The following is a 14,561-nucleotide window of genomic DNA, read 5'->3' as shown; positions in this document are numbered from 1 at the left end:
AAAAAACAATTAGAAAAAATATAGGTTTTATAAATATTAAAATATGAAATTAAGATTTAAAAAAACCTTTGAAATTCACTGATAAAACCATAGGTTTTACAGACGTTATAGTTAGGAATTAGCATTAAAAAAACATAGAAATTCACTAAAAAAACATAGGTTTCAGGGACGTTATAGTTCGTTGGACATTTCACTCATACAAAATGATAGAAATTCCCCTGTTACAGTTAGTTGAGCTAACTATAACTCGCGCCCTCGCAATGCACTGCTGATAACGTTACATATTACATCATTCATGACATGGTCAGTGACATCCCTGATGACATCTCAAATGCCATCACTGATGACATAATCCATGTGAAAATCTGATGCACCTCATCACGCTCTAATATAACAGTTGATACACCCACTCTGAAATACAGACTATCATTCTGAAAACCATGAACACACCAATACCAGTTACTACATTTCCACTGACTAATTCCTAGCTCTACACATCTACAGATCCACTCATTCACACATAGAGTCACTCATACATACAGTCTGCCATTAACACAGCATTATCATATGCACTCACATATCTATACAGACACTCACACACCGCCTCTCATTCATAGAGTTACTTACACGCCCAGTCAGTCATGGAAATAATCAATCACACTTTCAGTTACTCACCTGTGCAGTTATACACATGCCACCTCACTTATTTAAATATATACTAACACATACTTACACTCTAATACAATAATTAATACAAGCACACACTGATCCATACAGGCACTCTCACAATCACTCACTGTCACATATAGTCATTTATATAGTCCAACACTCATATATACTGCCTTTCACATATGCAGTTACTTACACATGTACCACTGAGGCATCCATTCACTCACCAACACAACCATACACACACTCACTGTTAGAATTGGGGGTCTCTGGTTGGCACAGGTATGTGCTTGTGACAAGCAGGGACCCTCTCCTCTAAGTCAGGGCAAGGGAATTACCCCTTAAGAATAACCCCTGCTCACCCTTTAGGTTGCGTGGCGCGAGCAGTCAAGGCTAATCTCAGGAGCGCTGTCAGTTAAGCATTTGTAATCACACACAATAAATACACTGATTCACCCACAAATGGACACCAGGCTGTAGGTTGTATAATAAATATGTGTACTTTATGTAAAAATATAGGTTCAGGATGCAAGTACTATCACAAGACTCATGTAACGCTTTAGAATGGGGGGCCACAAGATTTCAAAATGGCAAGTGTTCTTTACAGCTCATATGAATATTTTAGGCTGCTTCCATATAGTTCTAATCACCTTCAAAATAGTACCAATACGCTCAGGGCAATACCTTTGGGCTCTGGTGCACGGTTCGTTGAGCCTGGGCGTTCTGTAACGCTTCCGTTTCGCCTCGATCAGGTGGGGAGGATCGGCCTTGCCGATTCTCACACGTCTCACGGTGCGCCGCGTACGGCGCGATCAATTCTCTGGTAGGGAACGGAGTGTACAGAAGCCAGTTGCAGCGCACAGTGCTTTACGGGGAAAGAAGAACGTGGCGGGCCCCAAGCCCTTGGCAAGCACTGCGCGTAGAGGTGAAGGAAGTTTCTGGGGGCGCTCCGGGCCACGCGATGCCCTCAGTAGGGGGAGACGTACTTGGGGAGTACGTTTAGGCGGCGGAGCGTACCTTGGGGTTTTTCTCGGCGGCGGATGGTTCCCGGCAGGAGGGGCGCAGCACAGGACCTCTCAGTTCGGCCCGTACTGGAGGATGGTCCCTTCGAGGTGCGGCGCGGCCTCTTCCGTGGTCAGAGGGCAAAGCGGGAAGGCCGGGTGCGATGCAGCGCACGGGTGGCTGTCCAGGCTTAGGGATGCGCTCAGGACCGGGATTCCAGCAGGATGGGCGAGGGAGCACTCCAAGCACTCCAGTGACGAGCGAGGTAACAGAGGAGCAGGCGGCCTGACCCGAGGGGCAGAGAGCGGCTCTGGCAGAGCGAGGCTCTCAACGGGCAGAAGGGTGGACCGCTCCCGAGTGTCACGGCTCTAGGATGGGGCGAGGGGGTGCAGTCTCAACTCCGGCGGGAGGAAACACACGGCTCAGTTTGCAGACGAGCCAAGGCACAAAGATCCCTCTGGTCCTGGGGTTCACTTCAGGGGGAAAGCTCAGACAAGCCCTTGGAGATAGTTTTGAGCACAGCAAAGCAAAGTCCTTTTGGTCTTCTCCTCTCCTTCCTCGGCAAGGCAAACTGCAAGCCAGTCCTTCAGCTTCTTCTTGGTCCTTCTAGTTGGGCAGAGGTTGGTTGTGGTAAAACTGGATCTGATTTCTTAGGAGCAGGGCTCCTACATTTATAGTCAGTTTATTTTGTCTTTTCAGGCCAGGGGGGCCTTTGCATAGTCATTTTCTGCACTGGAGCACTTTGTTGTGTAGACTCTGTCTCCTCCTTTCAGTGTGTGGGGCAGGGACAGCAGACGCTCCGCAGGAGGTGGAGCCGGCATTGAGATGACAAGTACAGTCAGGAGCACCTTGTTGACAGTCTTCCCTCTTCCTGGGCTAGGTTTCGGGCAGAGTCATCATTCGCTCCCCAGGAGGTGGAGCCAGCATTGTGGTGGCAGAGCACAGCCCTATTCAGAGTCAAGGGGCACTCCCCCCACCCATCCTGGTGTAATCCCTCTATTCTCCACCTGTCATCCCTAGCCCGGTCACTCACAGAACCCAGACAGCAGATACACATCCTGGCAGAGGTGGGCTGAAATGGTTAGGTAAGAAAATGCTAACTTTCTTAAAGTAGCATTTGCAAACACAGGATATTAAAATAAACTTTACTAAAAGAAGTATTTTATTATTGTGAGTTCAGGCATACTAAACTTGACTTTCTACCATGCGCCCTGAGTCTGCTGTGATTATAGAGTGTAATAATTCCAGCAGCCCTTTCTGGCCTATGGAGAGTAGATAGCCTTACAATAGTGAAAAACGAAAATGGCTGTAATTCACTATTAGAACATGCCACACACACCAGGGCATGTTCTACCTTATGCTTACAATGCACCCTGCCCTTAGGCCTACCATAGGGGTGACTCACATGAAGTAAAGGGAAGGTTTAGGGGCTGGCAAGTGGGTGCACTTGCCCAGCCAGCATGACAGTACCAGACTGCACGCAGGTTCTGCAATGGCAGACCTTAGACACATTTTAAAATGCTGCTTCTGTGGGTGGCGCAACCAGCGCTGCAGGCCCACTAGCAGTGTTGGCATTTATAAGCCCTGGCACTCCTGGTGCACTTTAATGGGGACTGACAGTAAATCCAATGGGCCAATCATGGAAATCAATTATAGGTACAGGTTACATTGGGAGCACTTGCACTGTGGCACGGATTGGCCGTGGCGCAGTGCCCTGAGCAGCGAACACCAGCAAAACATCTGAGGCACATCAGCAAAAAGTGGAAGGGAGACTCACGCAAGGTGCCAGGTCTAACACTCACCCAGCCATACAGCCCTTTACAGATACAGACTTGAGCACATATACCCAGTGAATTATATACTTACACATCTATGCACAGACGCACACCCCCCCACCCACCCACACAGACACTCAGGCACCCATACAGATACTCAGACAACAAATCAATAGGTCATATAGATCCTCGTTTAGCTGCTAACCAACCCACGCAACCGCTTACACACCAACTGACAACCTAAGCTGTGTGAATGTGTGTATCAGTTGCTAACATATGCATTCGGTAAGACACAATTAATCACGCACTTATACAGCCAGTCACGCACCTACTAAATCGTCCATGCTGACTCTTATACACCCACTCATTCTTCAATACATCTTGGCATATATATATATATATAAAACATATTTACCTTTTATAGAAAGACATAGGGCCCCATTAGGATGTCGGACAGATCGCCCGTGCCGGCGGTAGTCACCGCCTCTCCGGCGGCGCGATCCGCCTGCCATCCTTGCAGCAAAGACCCCCGCCATATTACAATGGCTGGGGGATCTGCGGTGGACGGAAAGACCGTCCACCACTTTTATGCCCGGTTGACAAGTCGACTGGGCGGAAAAGGGTTCAATATGGTGGCGGTGTCTGTTAGACACCGCCAGCCATATTACAATGTGGGCGGGAACATGCCTTTGCGTGGCGGCATTGCCGCCATGAAAAGGCATGCAGAGTCTGCTTGTGGGGGCCCGTTGCGAGGGGTGGGAGGTGCACATGGGGGGTTACCTATGGTACCCAGCTGCATTTCAATGAACAACGTGGCATGCACCGCGCGGTGCCTGTCACGTTGAGCATTGAAAGGCACAAACTGCCTTTGTGGCATTGCGGCGGGCGGTGCTGTCAGCACCGCCCGCCGCAATGTTGCAAATGCGCCATGTGCCCGCCAGGGTGGTGGGCGCATCCTAATTGGGAGTGTGGGACCACCGCACCCTCAGCGGATGGTCCCATTTCCCGGAGGTATAGCGGGTGGACAAAGTCCGCCCGCCATACTAATGGTCCCCTAAGTCACTGGATGATGTCATCAGTGATGTCATTTGAGATGTCATCAGTGATGTCACTGACCATGTCATGAATGATGTAATATGTGACATCATCAGCAGTGCATTGCGGGGACGCGAGTTGTAGTTTGCTCAACTAACTATACCAGGGGAATTTCTATCGTTTTGTACGAGTGATATGTCCAACTAACTATAACGTCCCTGAAACCTATGTTTTTTTTGTGAATATATATATATATGTATGCTGGCCACAAAGGGATAGTAGCCTGCATATGTGAGTGATGGCCCAGAGATAGTGGATAAAAGGAAACACCGTCTCATCTAGGAGACCTTACAATGAAGACATTTGGTCACACTGTGTGACACCCTGGTGGTCTTCTTCCACGACAAGATCTCGGCCATCTACAAAAACTTCAAACCCGTACCACCCACTGTGACAGAATCAGCCTACTCACACCCACAAACACAAACCCCAAACACCTGCTCACCCATTGGGACCCTCTCACAACTCAAGCCACAATCTTCATCATGAACTCCGTGCAATCAGGAGCACCCTTGGACCCCTGTCCCCAAAAACGTCGGGAGCAAGAAGATTGGTAACAAGCTCAAGAAAGTCCTGAACAACTCCGTCACCACGACCTCCTTCCTGAGGACTGGAAACACGCAGAATTAAGGTTCCTCCTGAAGTAATCATCCACAAACCCAGCAGATCTGAAGAACTACCGACCTATCTCCCTGCTCCCAGTTCCAGCTAAGGTTCTAGAGAAGGCAATCAACCAGCAACTCATGAACGCCTGGAACACAACAAGCTCCTTGATCCCTCGCAAGCTGGATTCCAAGCCAACCACAGCATAGAGACAGACAGCCTTCATCGCAGCTACTATTGACATCAGGGCCCTCCGGGACCCCTCTCAAGCCGGACTCCAAGTCAACCACAGCACAGAGACGGCTGTGATTGCAGACACCGATGAGATCAGGTCCCTCCTGGACCGCGTGAAATGGTAACCCTCTTCCTCCTGGCCTGTATTCATACAAAATATCGAGTTGGAAATGTCGACGTACACAAATATCAAGTTGTAAATATGGTGACACAGAAATAACGACAGCAAGAATATCGTGGCCAAGAATATCGAATTTAAGGTAAGAAATTTCACTTTCAAAAATATAGAAGTCATTAATATCATTTGCAAACCCATAGTTGTTTAAAATATCGATTTTCTAATTAGTGTTATGTATGTTAGTATTTATTTTAAATGTATGTATAAGTTTTGTTTAGGTTTTTTAATATGTGTTCAATTGTTAGTAGTTATTAATTTGATTTAATTAAACTTTGCATTATTTAGTTCTATAGCAGGTTGTGGGTTTATAGGGGAATAGGGTGGGAAGTAATTTAATTATAATAAATTAATGGTTATATTTCATTTATTAATATTTATTTAATTGAGATTTGATAGTGTTAATTGGGTTTTAAATTTTTGGGGGTACATTTTATGTGTGGGTTGTGGGGTGTATAGGGGTATCTGGTGGGAAGTAATTAATTTTTAATTAATTAATAATTGGTTGTTAATTCATATCAATTAATTAATTGACAATTACATATGGAAATTGTGTAATTCATTTTAGTTGCGGGTTGTGGGGTTTATAGGGGTAAAGTGTGGTAAGTAATTTATTTTTAAATAATTTATTGATAATTAACTAGGGTAATTGTTTAATTATTTTTTTTGTGAGTTTTGTGTTTATAGGGATAAAGGGTGCAAGTAAATTAATGTTACTTTATCATTAGTTGTTAAATATTATTAGTTATTTAATTGGCAATAAAATGTAATTGTGTAATACATTTGTTTACAGTTTAATTTTAGGTGTGGGGTGTGGGGACTATAGGGGTAAAGAGTGGGAAGCTTAATTTTTATGTTTTTTAATTTGTTTTGTAATTAAAAATATTTGTTTAATTAATTATGTTAATTATACACGTATTTTTATTTTATTTTAGATGTGGGTTGTGAATTGTGTGGTGTTATAGGGTAGGAAGATAATAAACTAAATATTTGTAATAATTAATGTTTTTTAATAAATAACTTCTAAATAAATATATGTACTTGTTTGAAAATTATGTTTTTATTGTATTTAATATATTTGTTGTTTTTTGTGTTATGTATTTAACATTATAACATGTTTTTATTTTTCAATGTTTTATTATTAAATATATTTGTTTTTTAATTTTAACATATTTTCATTTTTTTATTTATTTTGTTTTTTAAATATTTTTATTTTGTTTTTGATAATTTTGTCTGTTTTTAATTTTGAAGTGACTGGAGTGGGAATAGTAATTTTTACCCCTCCACTATCCAACACTTTCCCTACTGTTGCACTGACTGGAGGGGGAATAATAAATTGTATCCCTCCACTATCCAACACTTACCCTACTGTTGCACTTATTGTAGTGAGATTAGTAATTTTTACCCCTGCACTATCCATCACTTTCCCTATTGTCCTACCGCAGAAGCGGTAGGACTGTTGTGTCACGGCGGTGCTGCTAGCTGCGTTGAACTAGATTTTAAGTGTAAAGAATTTGTGCGTTTTAATCTGAAATTGCCGCTTCCTTTTTAACAGGCTGAAAACTGTTTTAAATACCGATAATTTGCACATTTGCGCACTGCAATTGCTGCTACCTTGCTAACAGGCTTGGAAATTGTTTTAAAACTGATAATCTGCACATTGGCACACGCCCGCTCACCTAGCGCTGCTCGGTCCTCGTCAACAACGCCTCGGTCCAACTCAGCAAGTGCCGTTGAGCGGAAAGCGCAATTGGGCGGACATATTGGGGGGAGTTTTGGACACAACAGGGAAAGAGTGGGCTGCGGACTAGTCTTTCTGCTGTCAACACTATTAAACCCGATGCAAGAGCGCACGCGCAGCGGACGCATGCAGCGGGTGCGCCCCCAAACCCTAGCACCAGACCCCCTGTGCATTTTTCACCGCAAGGACGAATGTGACATATGGAAGAGATGAATTACTGAGGCTGAACATAAAGAGCACAACATATTGCGTGCCACGACTCGAGCTCAGGAAGGAGCCAAAGTCGTGTGAACACTGCAGGTTGCAGTTTAGCGATACGAAAGTAACGACCCAGAGAACACAGCAAAAACCAGCACCCGCGGCTAACGTTAAGGAGATTAAAGCTGTGTTAATTAACGCACACTCACTAGTAAAACACAACATGGAACTCTCAGAAATGATAGAAAGTCACAAGCTCGAGCCGGCCTTTGTAACCGAGACCTGGGCAGATACGGCGTCAGATCCGGAGCTGATACTAGCACTGCCCGCAGGCTACTCCAAGACTAGAGCTGACCGGACACAGAATCAGGGGGGGGGGACTAGCGATCATTTCCAGAGAAGAATTTAGGGGCATATTACCAACAGTTAGCGATATTTATCGCTAACTGAGCTTAGCGTTAGTTTTTTTAACGCCACGCTTCGCCCAATATTATCGCTGAGATAACGTCCTATTACCAACGTTTATCTCAAAAGCAATAATATTGCAGGCGAGGGTAGCGACTGCTTTCAGTCGCTAACAGGTTGGGTACGCCCACTTTGCATGTCATTAGCGATAAATATCGCTGACATGCAAAGAAAGCCCCAAACCGGTCGCTATCGCCTACAAGCTGTCGCTAACTGGTGTTAGCGACAGCTTGGTAATAGGGCGATGGAATTATCGTCGCTTAGCGGCGTTAATTCAATATCGCCACCCTTGGTAATATGCCCCTCTGAGTGGCTGGATGTGGGACAGGCAGCACACCGGATTGTGAAATATTAGCCTTCCGGATATTACTCAATAACAACTAACCCTAACTTTGGAGGAGACGCGGGAGACGCTGTGGGAGTACCTTTCCCTGCTTTGCCTGTTTTGCGGAAGAACTCTGCTAAGAACTCTACGGCTCGCCGCTCCCGCTGCGCGGGAGCCGCTTCGTGTGGGTGGACACCCATAACCCACCAACGCTGCTGTACCTGTCTGGACGCCGCCGCCGAGGGGAAAGGAAGATCAGTGGAGGCTGCAGGGGTAGCGCGGCAGGGACTCACTATCCCAGGAGTCCCTGCTTGACCACGAGACATCCGGTCAGCGCACCCCTGCGTGCCCCGCCCCACCGGCAAACCAAACAAATTGTGAGCAGCTGCGCTGCTCCGTGTGACCCTAACTTTGGAGGAGACGCGGGAGACGCTGTGGGAGTACCTTTCCCTGCTTTGCCTGTTTTGCGGAAGAACTCTGCTAAGAACTCTACGGCTCGCCGCTCCCGCTGCGCGGGAGCCGCTTCGTGTGGGTGGACACCCATAACCCACCAACGCTGCTGTACCTGTCTGGACGCCGCCGCCGAGGGGAAAGGAAGATCAGTGGAGGCTGCAGGGGTAGCGCGGCAGGGACTCACTATCCCAGGAGTCCCTGCTTGACCACGAGACATCCGGTCAGCGCACCCCTGCGTGCCCCGCCCCACTCGCCCATCCTATAACTTCAGTGGAGAGACCGTCTTGCGGGACGCAAGCGGGACGCCGGGCGAAGCCCGGGCAAAGGGCGGGCCGTCTGTGGCCGTCCGGGGCCAGCAGGGGCCGGGACGGGCCACCCCCCTAACAACTAAGGTAAAGTGCCCACCTTGTTGATGTGGATGTCACAATAGTATCCTTGTAACCCGGCATGTCTTCACACTCCCCAATGTCTACTAGATCAGGCAGAAGCTCTAGACAAGGGGGTAATTTGAAAACAACATGCACGATGGATAATTTTATTACCCGTGCGGTGTCAGTTGTAGAAAAGGAGATTATTATGGCAGAACGCAGACTATCACGTGAATTCCTGGCACAAAAACGTTCCTCCTTAGGATCATTAGCACGTGTTACATCCCCGGTGAATACAAATCATGCTGTACCCTTAATCCCTGCACCAACTGGTTATACACAACCTTGTGCTATTGATACAAGGCAAGTCAATGGCGCACTTGAGATTGTCTCAGACCCTGCACCTTTAAGCAAAGGTGGTATTACTACAAACAACCGCCCGGATATCACAGTAGTTGACTCATCAGCACTACCTGTAATTTTGGTTCATGAGGCACCCCCAGGATTAGATCTCACACCTACGCTGCCAAAAGCAAGACGAGTTGTCACGAAAAGGAAGAGAGTGGTTACCCCGAGAAAAGCCTATAGATTAAAAACACTCAAGAGAATTCGTAGGAACTACATGATTGGAGGCTCCTACGGTAAACCTATAGAGCCGGAAACCACGAACACTAGGTTAGAAACAAGCAACCTACAAGTGGGGGATGATTACATTGTGATACCCGACCAAATGCAGACCTTGGAACCCACAAACAGTCCAAAGAATTTACCTGTTGCGAACCCGTTACTCGACCAGATTCACAAGCTCATGACAACCTTGCTTTCACCAGTTATTGTTAAACTGAATGACTTATCAGAGCGAATAGATAAATTTGAACAAACCACACTGGACAATTTTTTTGCAGTGAAATCCCTGGTAAAATTACACTCCAAGATCGGAGTAGATTCTGTTAGGGTGGATACAAGTCCCACAGCACCAACTTTACTGCACCAACCACGACGCCCTAGGAAAGATAACGTGACAGATCAGAACGAATTAAATGGTGTTTCAAGGGGAAGCCAATTTGAGTCCGTCGAGGTACACCAAACTACTGTAGGAACCCAGCTGACTGTTCCTCCGAAACCTGCTCCACGGAAAGTAAATATGGTGAATACAAATACTACTACTCAGTCTCTGGTACCACCAAAATTAGGCAACGGGATTGAACCATCTACCTGTTCTACCAATGTACAAGCAGCCAATCTCAACAGAGACAAACTAGTATTGAAAAAAATACCAAATGCGCATCTACCACCGGGATGCCAACCATATGTAGTTGTTCTAACTGGGGTTCCTCCCTTGAAACCTAACAAAAGGGAGTCTTATGAGGAGCTGAAGAATAAGACTCTATATTGGCTTAGAGAAAACAGACCCTTGCCATATGCTGTAAACTGTCAGGTTATCCAAGTCAGAAGAATTAATTGGTTGGGCACTAGGCCGAAAGACATAGTAGGGGATTGTATTCTGGTCAATTTTAAGGATCCCTCTGTTGCTCAGCTAGTATATGGCCAGAAACAAAGAGGAAGTTACTTGGGAATTGGTACCTGTGACCTCAGCTATTTTTATCCCATGCAGCGACCCCAAGACCCAAGAGATCTACCTCGGTTAGGCCTGACAAATAACAGGTATTCATTCTTCGACCCTCCAACCCCAGTAGGAAGAATGCCTCCAGGGAATATGGATGGGGATAAAAATTGGTCATGGTGGGGCAACTGACAAGAAGGAACAAGTGGTTTAAGTGGGTCTTTTCCCCAGTTGTTTAAAATTCATACAGGGGATCATTGTGTAAAATCAACTGCAAATACCTGTGCTATGCTTCCAATGTCTGATAACCCCGGAATTGTACATGGTAGTAATTTGCCCATTAGTCCCCTTGTGGCTTACCAGGGGAGGGATATAGTGAATAGTAATCATGCACATGCCATAGACAGATCGCTAGTGGTACTAGACGAGCTCCAGGATTCTATATCTTCCCATGAGTACCAGAATAATGTAAATGAAGGGGTACTATTAGTTACATCTAGCGTGGATAATATTTGCCCAAGTACCTTATCATTATGCAATTCGAATCGTGGTATAAAAATCTTGTCATGGAACGTCGCAGGGCTGACAAGAAATTTGTGTGACAGGAACTGGAGTACTTTCATGGAAGAGCATGATATCATCCTTTTACAAGAGACATGGGCAATTAACATGGTGCACAGACTTGGATACAAAGCATTTTATTGTGGGGCAATAGCATCTGTAAGAGGTAGACCGTCAGGAGGTTTGATAATCTGGGTAAAAGTATGTCTGAATGTTGCCGTATCATCCTGTAATATTGATTCAAAAGATTTGCTCGGGGTGAAAATTTCCGCGAAGGATATTGGGGATATCTATTTGATAAATATCTACAATAGACCGAATATAAGGAAAAGGGAATCGTTGGTTGTGGAACACTTAAATTTGTACCTGAACACCTTAGATCAGAACCCTAACATAATAATAGGTGGGGATTTTAACTGCCAATTTGAGCCTGTCGTGGGTTTAGAAAACCTATTAGATAACGAGGACAGGGCCAACGACATACCTAGCTTAGATAGTGTAAAGGCAGTCAAAAGCTCAGTGGCAGTCATGCAGATTTATGAGTTGTCGGTATCCCACAATTTAAGGGCTTGTAATGGCAGATTGGATCCTGATAAGCCATCCAGCTATACTTATAGTAAAGGGAACTCGAAATCACTCATTGATTTTATATTAATCTCTATTAATTTGTGGCATTTATTGTTGACCTTTTCTGTAGTGAACAGACCAGAAAGCGACCACTTTCCCCTTCAGGTAGGGCTGCTTTCTAAACCATTCCGTCCATTAGATAGTGGACGGGATACAAATAATGATGTGGGAGAGGTCGAGGTTACAAATAATAGGAAAGCCATAAAATGGCCATACATCTTGGCAAAGGAGGACATACTCATAGGCATTTATAATACTTTCTATAACATCATTTCCGCACATAAAGATCTGCTCATGGGTTCCCACGAAGTCCTCAATATGCACTATTGCCTAGTAGAGGATTTAATCCCCCTTTTGAGTAAAACTTGCAACAGTAGCAAAGGCAACATAAAAAGGCAATTGGAACTGGAGACACCGTGGTACAACAAACAGTGTCGCCTAGCCAAAGGTAACTTAATCAAAGCAGTCAAATCGAAAAACCAGAAGAGGGTGAAAGAGTGTAGAATTGAATATAAAAATCTCCTTTCAAAAGCGAAAAAAGAGTGGGATGACTCAATCTGGGAAGACCTTTTGAATGCTGCTAGGGAACATGATCAATGTACCTTTTGGAGCCTGATATCTAAAAGCAACAAATCGGGGAGCTCCAATAGAGACTTCTTTTTAGACGAAAAAATTTGGTACGATCATTTTTCTAAATTATATGAGGCAACTGAGGTGCTCTCAGATGACTCCATTAATGGTTTTCATCCATCCTATCTCAACTTGGAAAAATTCTCCACTGATGAGACACTGCGTGCAATAAAGGCAATTAAGGCGGGTAAGGCGCCAGGCCCCGATAAATTACCAGGTGACCTGTTTACCCATGATATTGAAATATGGTGCCCTTACATTAATTTTTTATGCAATTCTATTTTGCTTGGTACTCCAATCCCGGAATCATGGAAGGGGGCGGAAATTGTCACTATTTACAAAAAAGGAGACCGTTATAATCCCGGTAATTACAGACCGATAAGTTTAATAGATATTTTACAAAAAATTTTTGCCAGACACATTTTAAATCGTCTTTTAGATTGGATCGAAGAAACCAAGATCCTCTCAAAATACCAAGCAGGCTTTAGAACTAAGACAAGTACTGTAGATCAGGTACACAGGTTTATGTGTATCTGTTGGAAATATGTCCAAATAAAGAAGTGCAGTATATATGTAGCATTTATGGATCTACGCTCGGCGTTTGATCTTGTCCCTCGTTCTTTGCTATGGAATACTTTAAGGAACATGGGTATTCCGGATGAACTGCTGTATAACCTTATAAAACTCCATACTGATAACTTTGCAAAAATAAGATGGGGAAGAAATGGTGAACTTACTCAAGCAATTCCGGTAAGACGGGGGGTAAGGCAAGGGTGTGTGTTGGCCCCGACCCTTTTTTCCTTATTCGTAAATGATATCCCCCCCTATCTGGCTCAATGTAACCATGATTCCCCTAAATTATGCAATGAAGTAATTACAGCGCTATTATTCGCAGACGACACCATTCTTATATCCCAAACACCTAAAGGGCTACAAAATTTAGTTAATCAATTTGACAGTTATTGTAAAAACAAGGGGCTAGAAATAAACTCAACTAAAACTAAATATATGGCTGTCAATCCCCCAAAATCCTTTAGGAAAAATTTGGTTCTAAATAATACTAAACTGGAGTATGTAGAACACTTTGATTATTTAGGTATTAGGTTTGATAATAAATTGTCTTGGCTACACCAGCTTGAAAAAAGCAGATTGATACTTAAGCATAATTCCCTTCCAATATTAAAAATTCATGGAGGGTGCACCTCAAAAGCAATAACACCTGCGCTTGAAGTGTATAAAGCTAAAGCCCAATCAGCGGCTCTATACGGTGCCGAGATTTGGGGGCCTTACTCAAACCAAACATTCCAATTAGAGGAAAACGTATTCTGTAGGCGTCTGTTAAGGTTGCCAAAAAGAACCCCCTTAATCCCAGTCTTTTTGGACATTAACCTAAAACGCACTGACTATTTGTGTTGGCTGAGACCACTGATCTATTGGGTAAGATTATGGTCTACTCCGGAACTTGTAGACTACAGAATGGGTCTGATGGAAGTTATGGAATTAGATACATATAATGCCATTAAGTGGCTGAGACATATATCTGTATGGTTTACTAAAATAGGCCTTACACACTTCTGGAAAAACCCAACTTCTATACAACCAAACTGTAAAAATCAATTGAAACTTGCGTTCTGGTACTATATGAATACTAATATCTACGAACGGGCCACTGGTTCACTTACAAACAGGTTTTTGGAATTCAAGGATACCCCTTTATTTGAGGAATTCATGGATGAGGTAGAACCACCACTGGCTAAAACATTGTTTCTCCAATATAGGTATGGGGTACTACAAATAAATGCTAATACCTGTAGGTGGGGAAATTCGAATCCTAGTAGGCACGATTCATATTGTAAGCTATGTGATCTAAATCAAAAGGAGGATGAAGCCCATATCCTTTTCTTTTGCCCATCGTACAGATTTCAGCGTACAAAATGGATCAAACCCCTTTGTAAAAACCTGGGCATACGCTCATACAAAGAGGCAGAAAGACTACTTAGATCCTTGTCTACTCGCCTAATAATTTTTGGAGTCAGTAAATTCCTCTACAGTATCTGCTTGCTTAGAAAAAAGTAT

This window comes from Lissotriton helveticus, chromosome 9, assembly GCF_964261635.1.
Source record: "Lissotriton helveticus chromosome 9, aLisHel1.1, whole genome shotgun sequence".
Classification (NCBI taxonomy): domain Eukaryota; kingdom Metazoa; phylum Chordata; class Amphibia; order Caudata; family Salamandridae; genus Lissotriton; species Lissotriton helveticus.
This window is presented reverse-complemented; position numbering follows the sequence as displayed.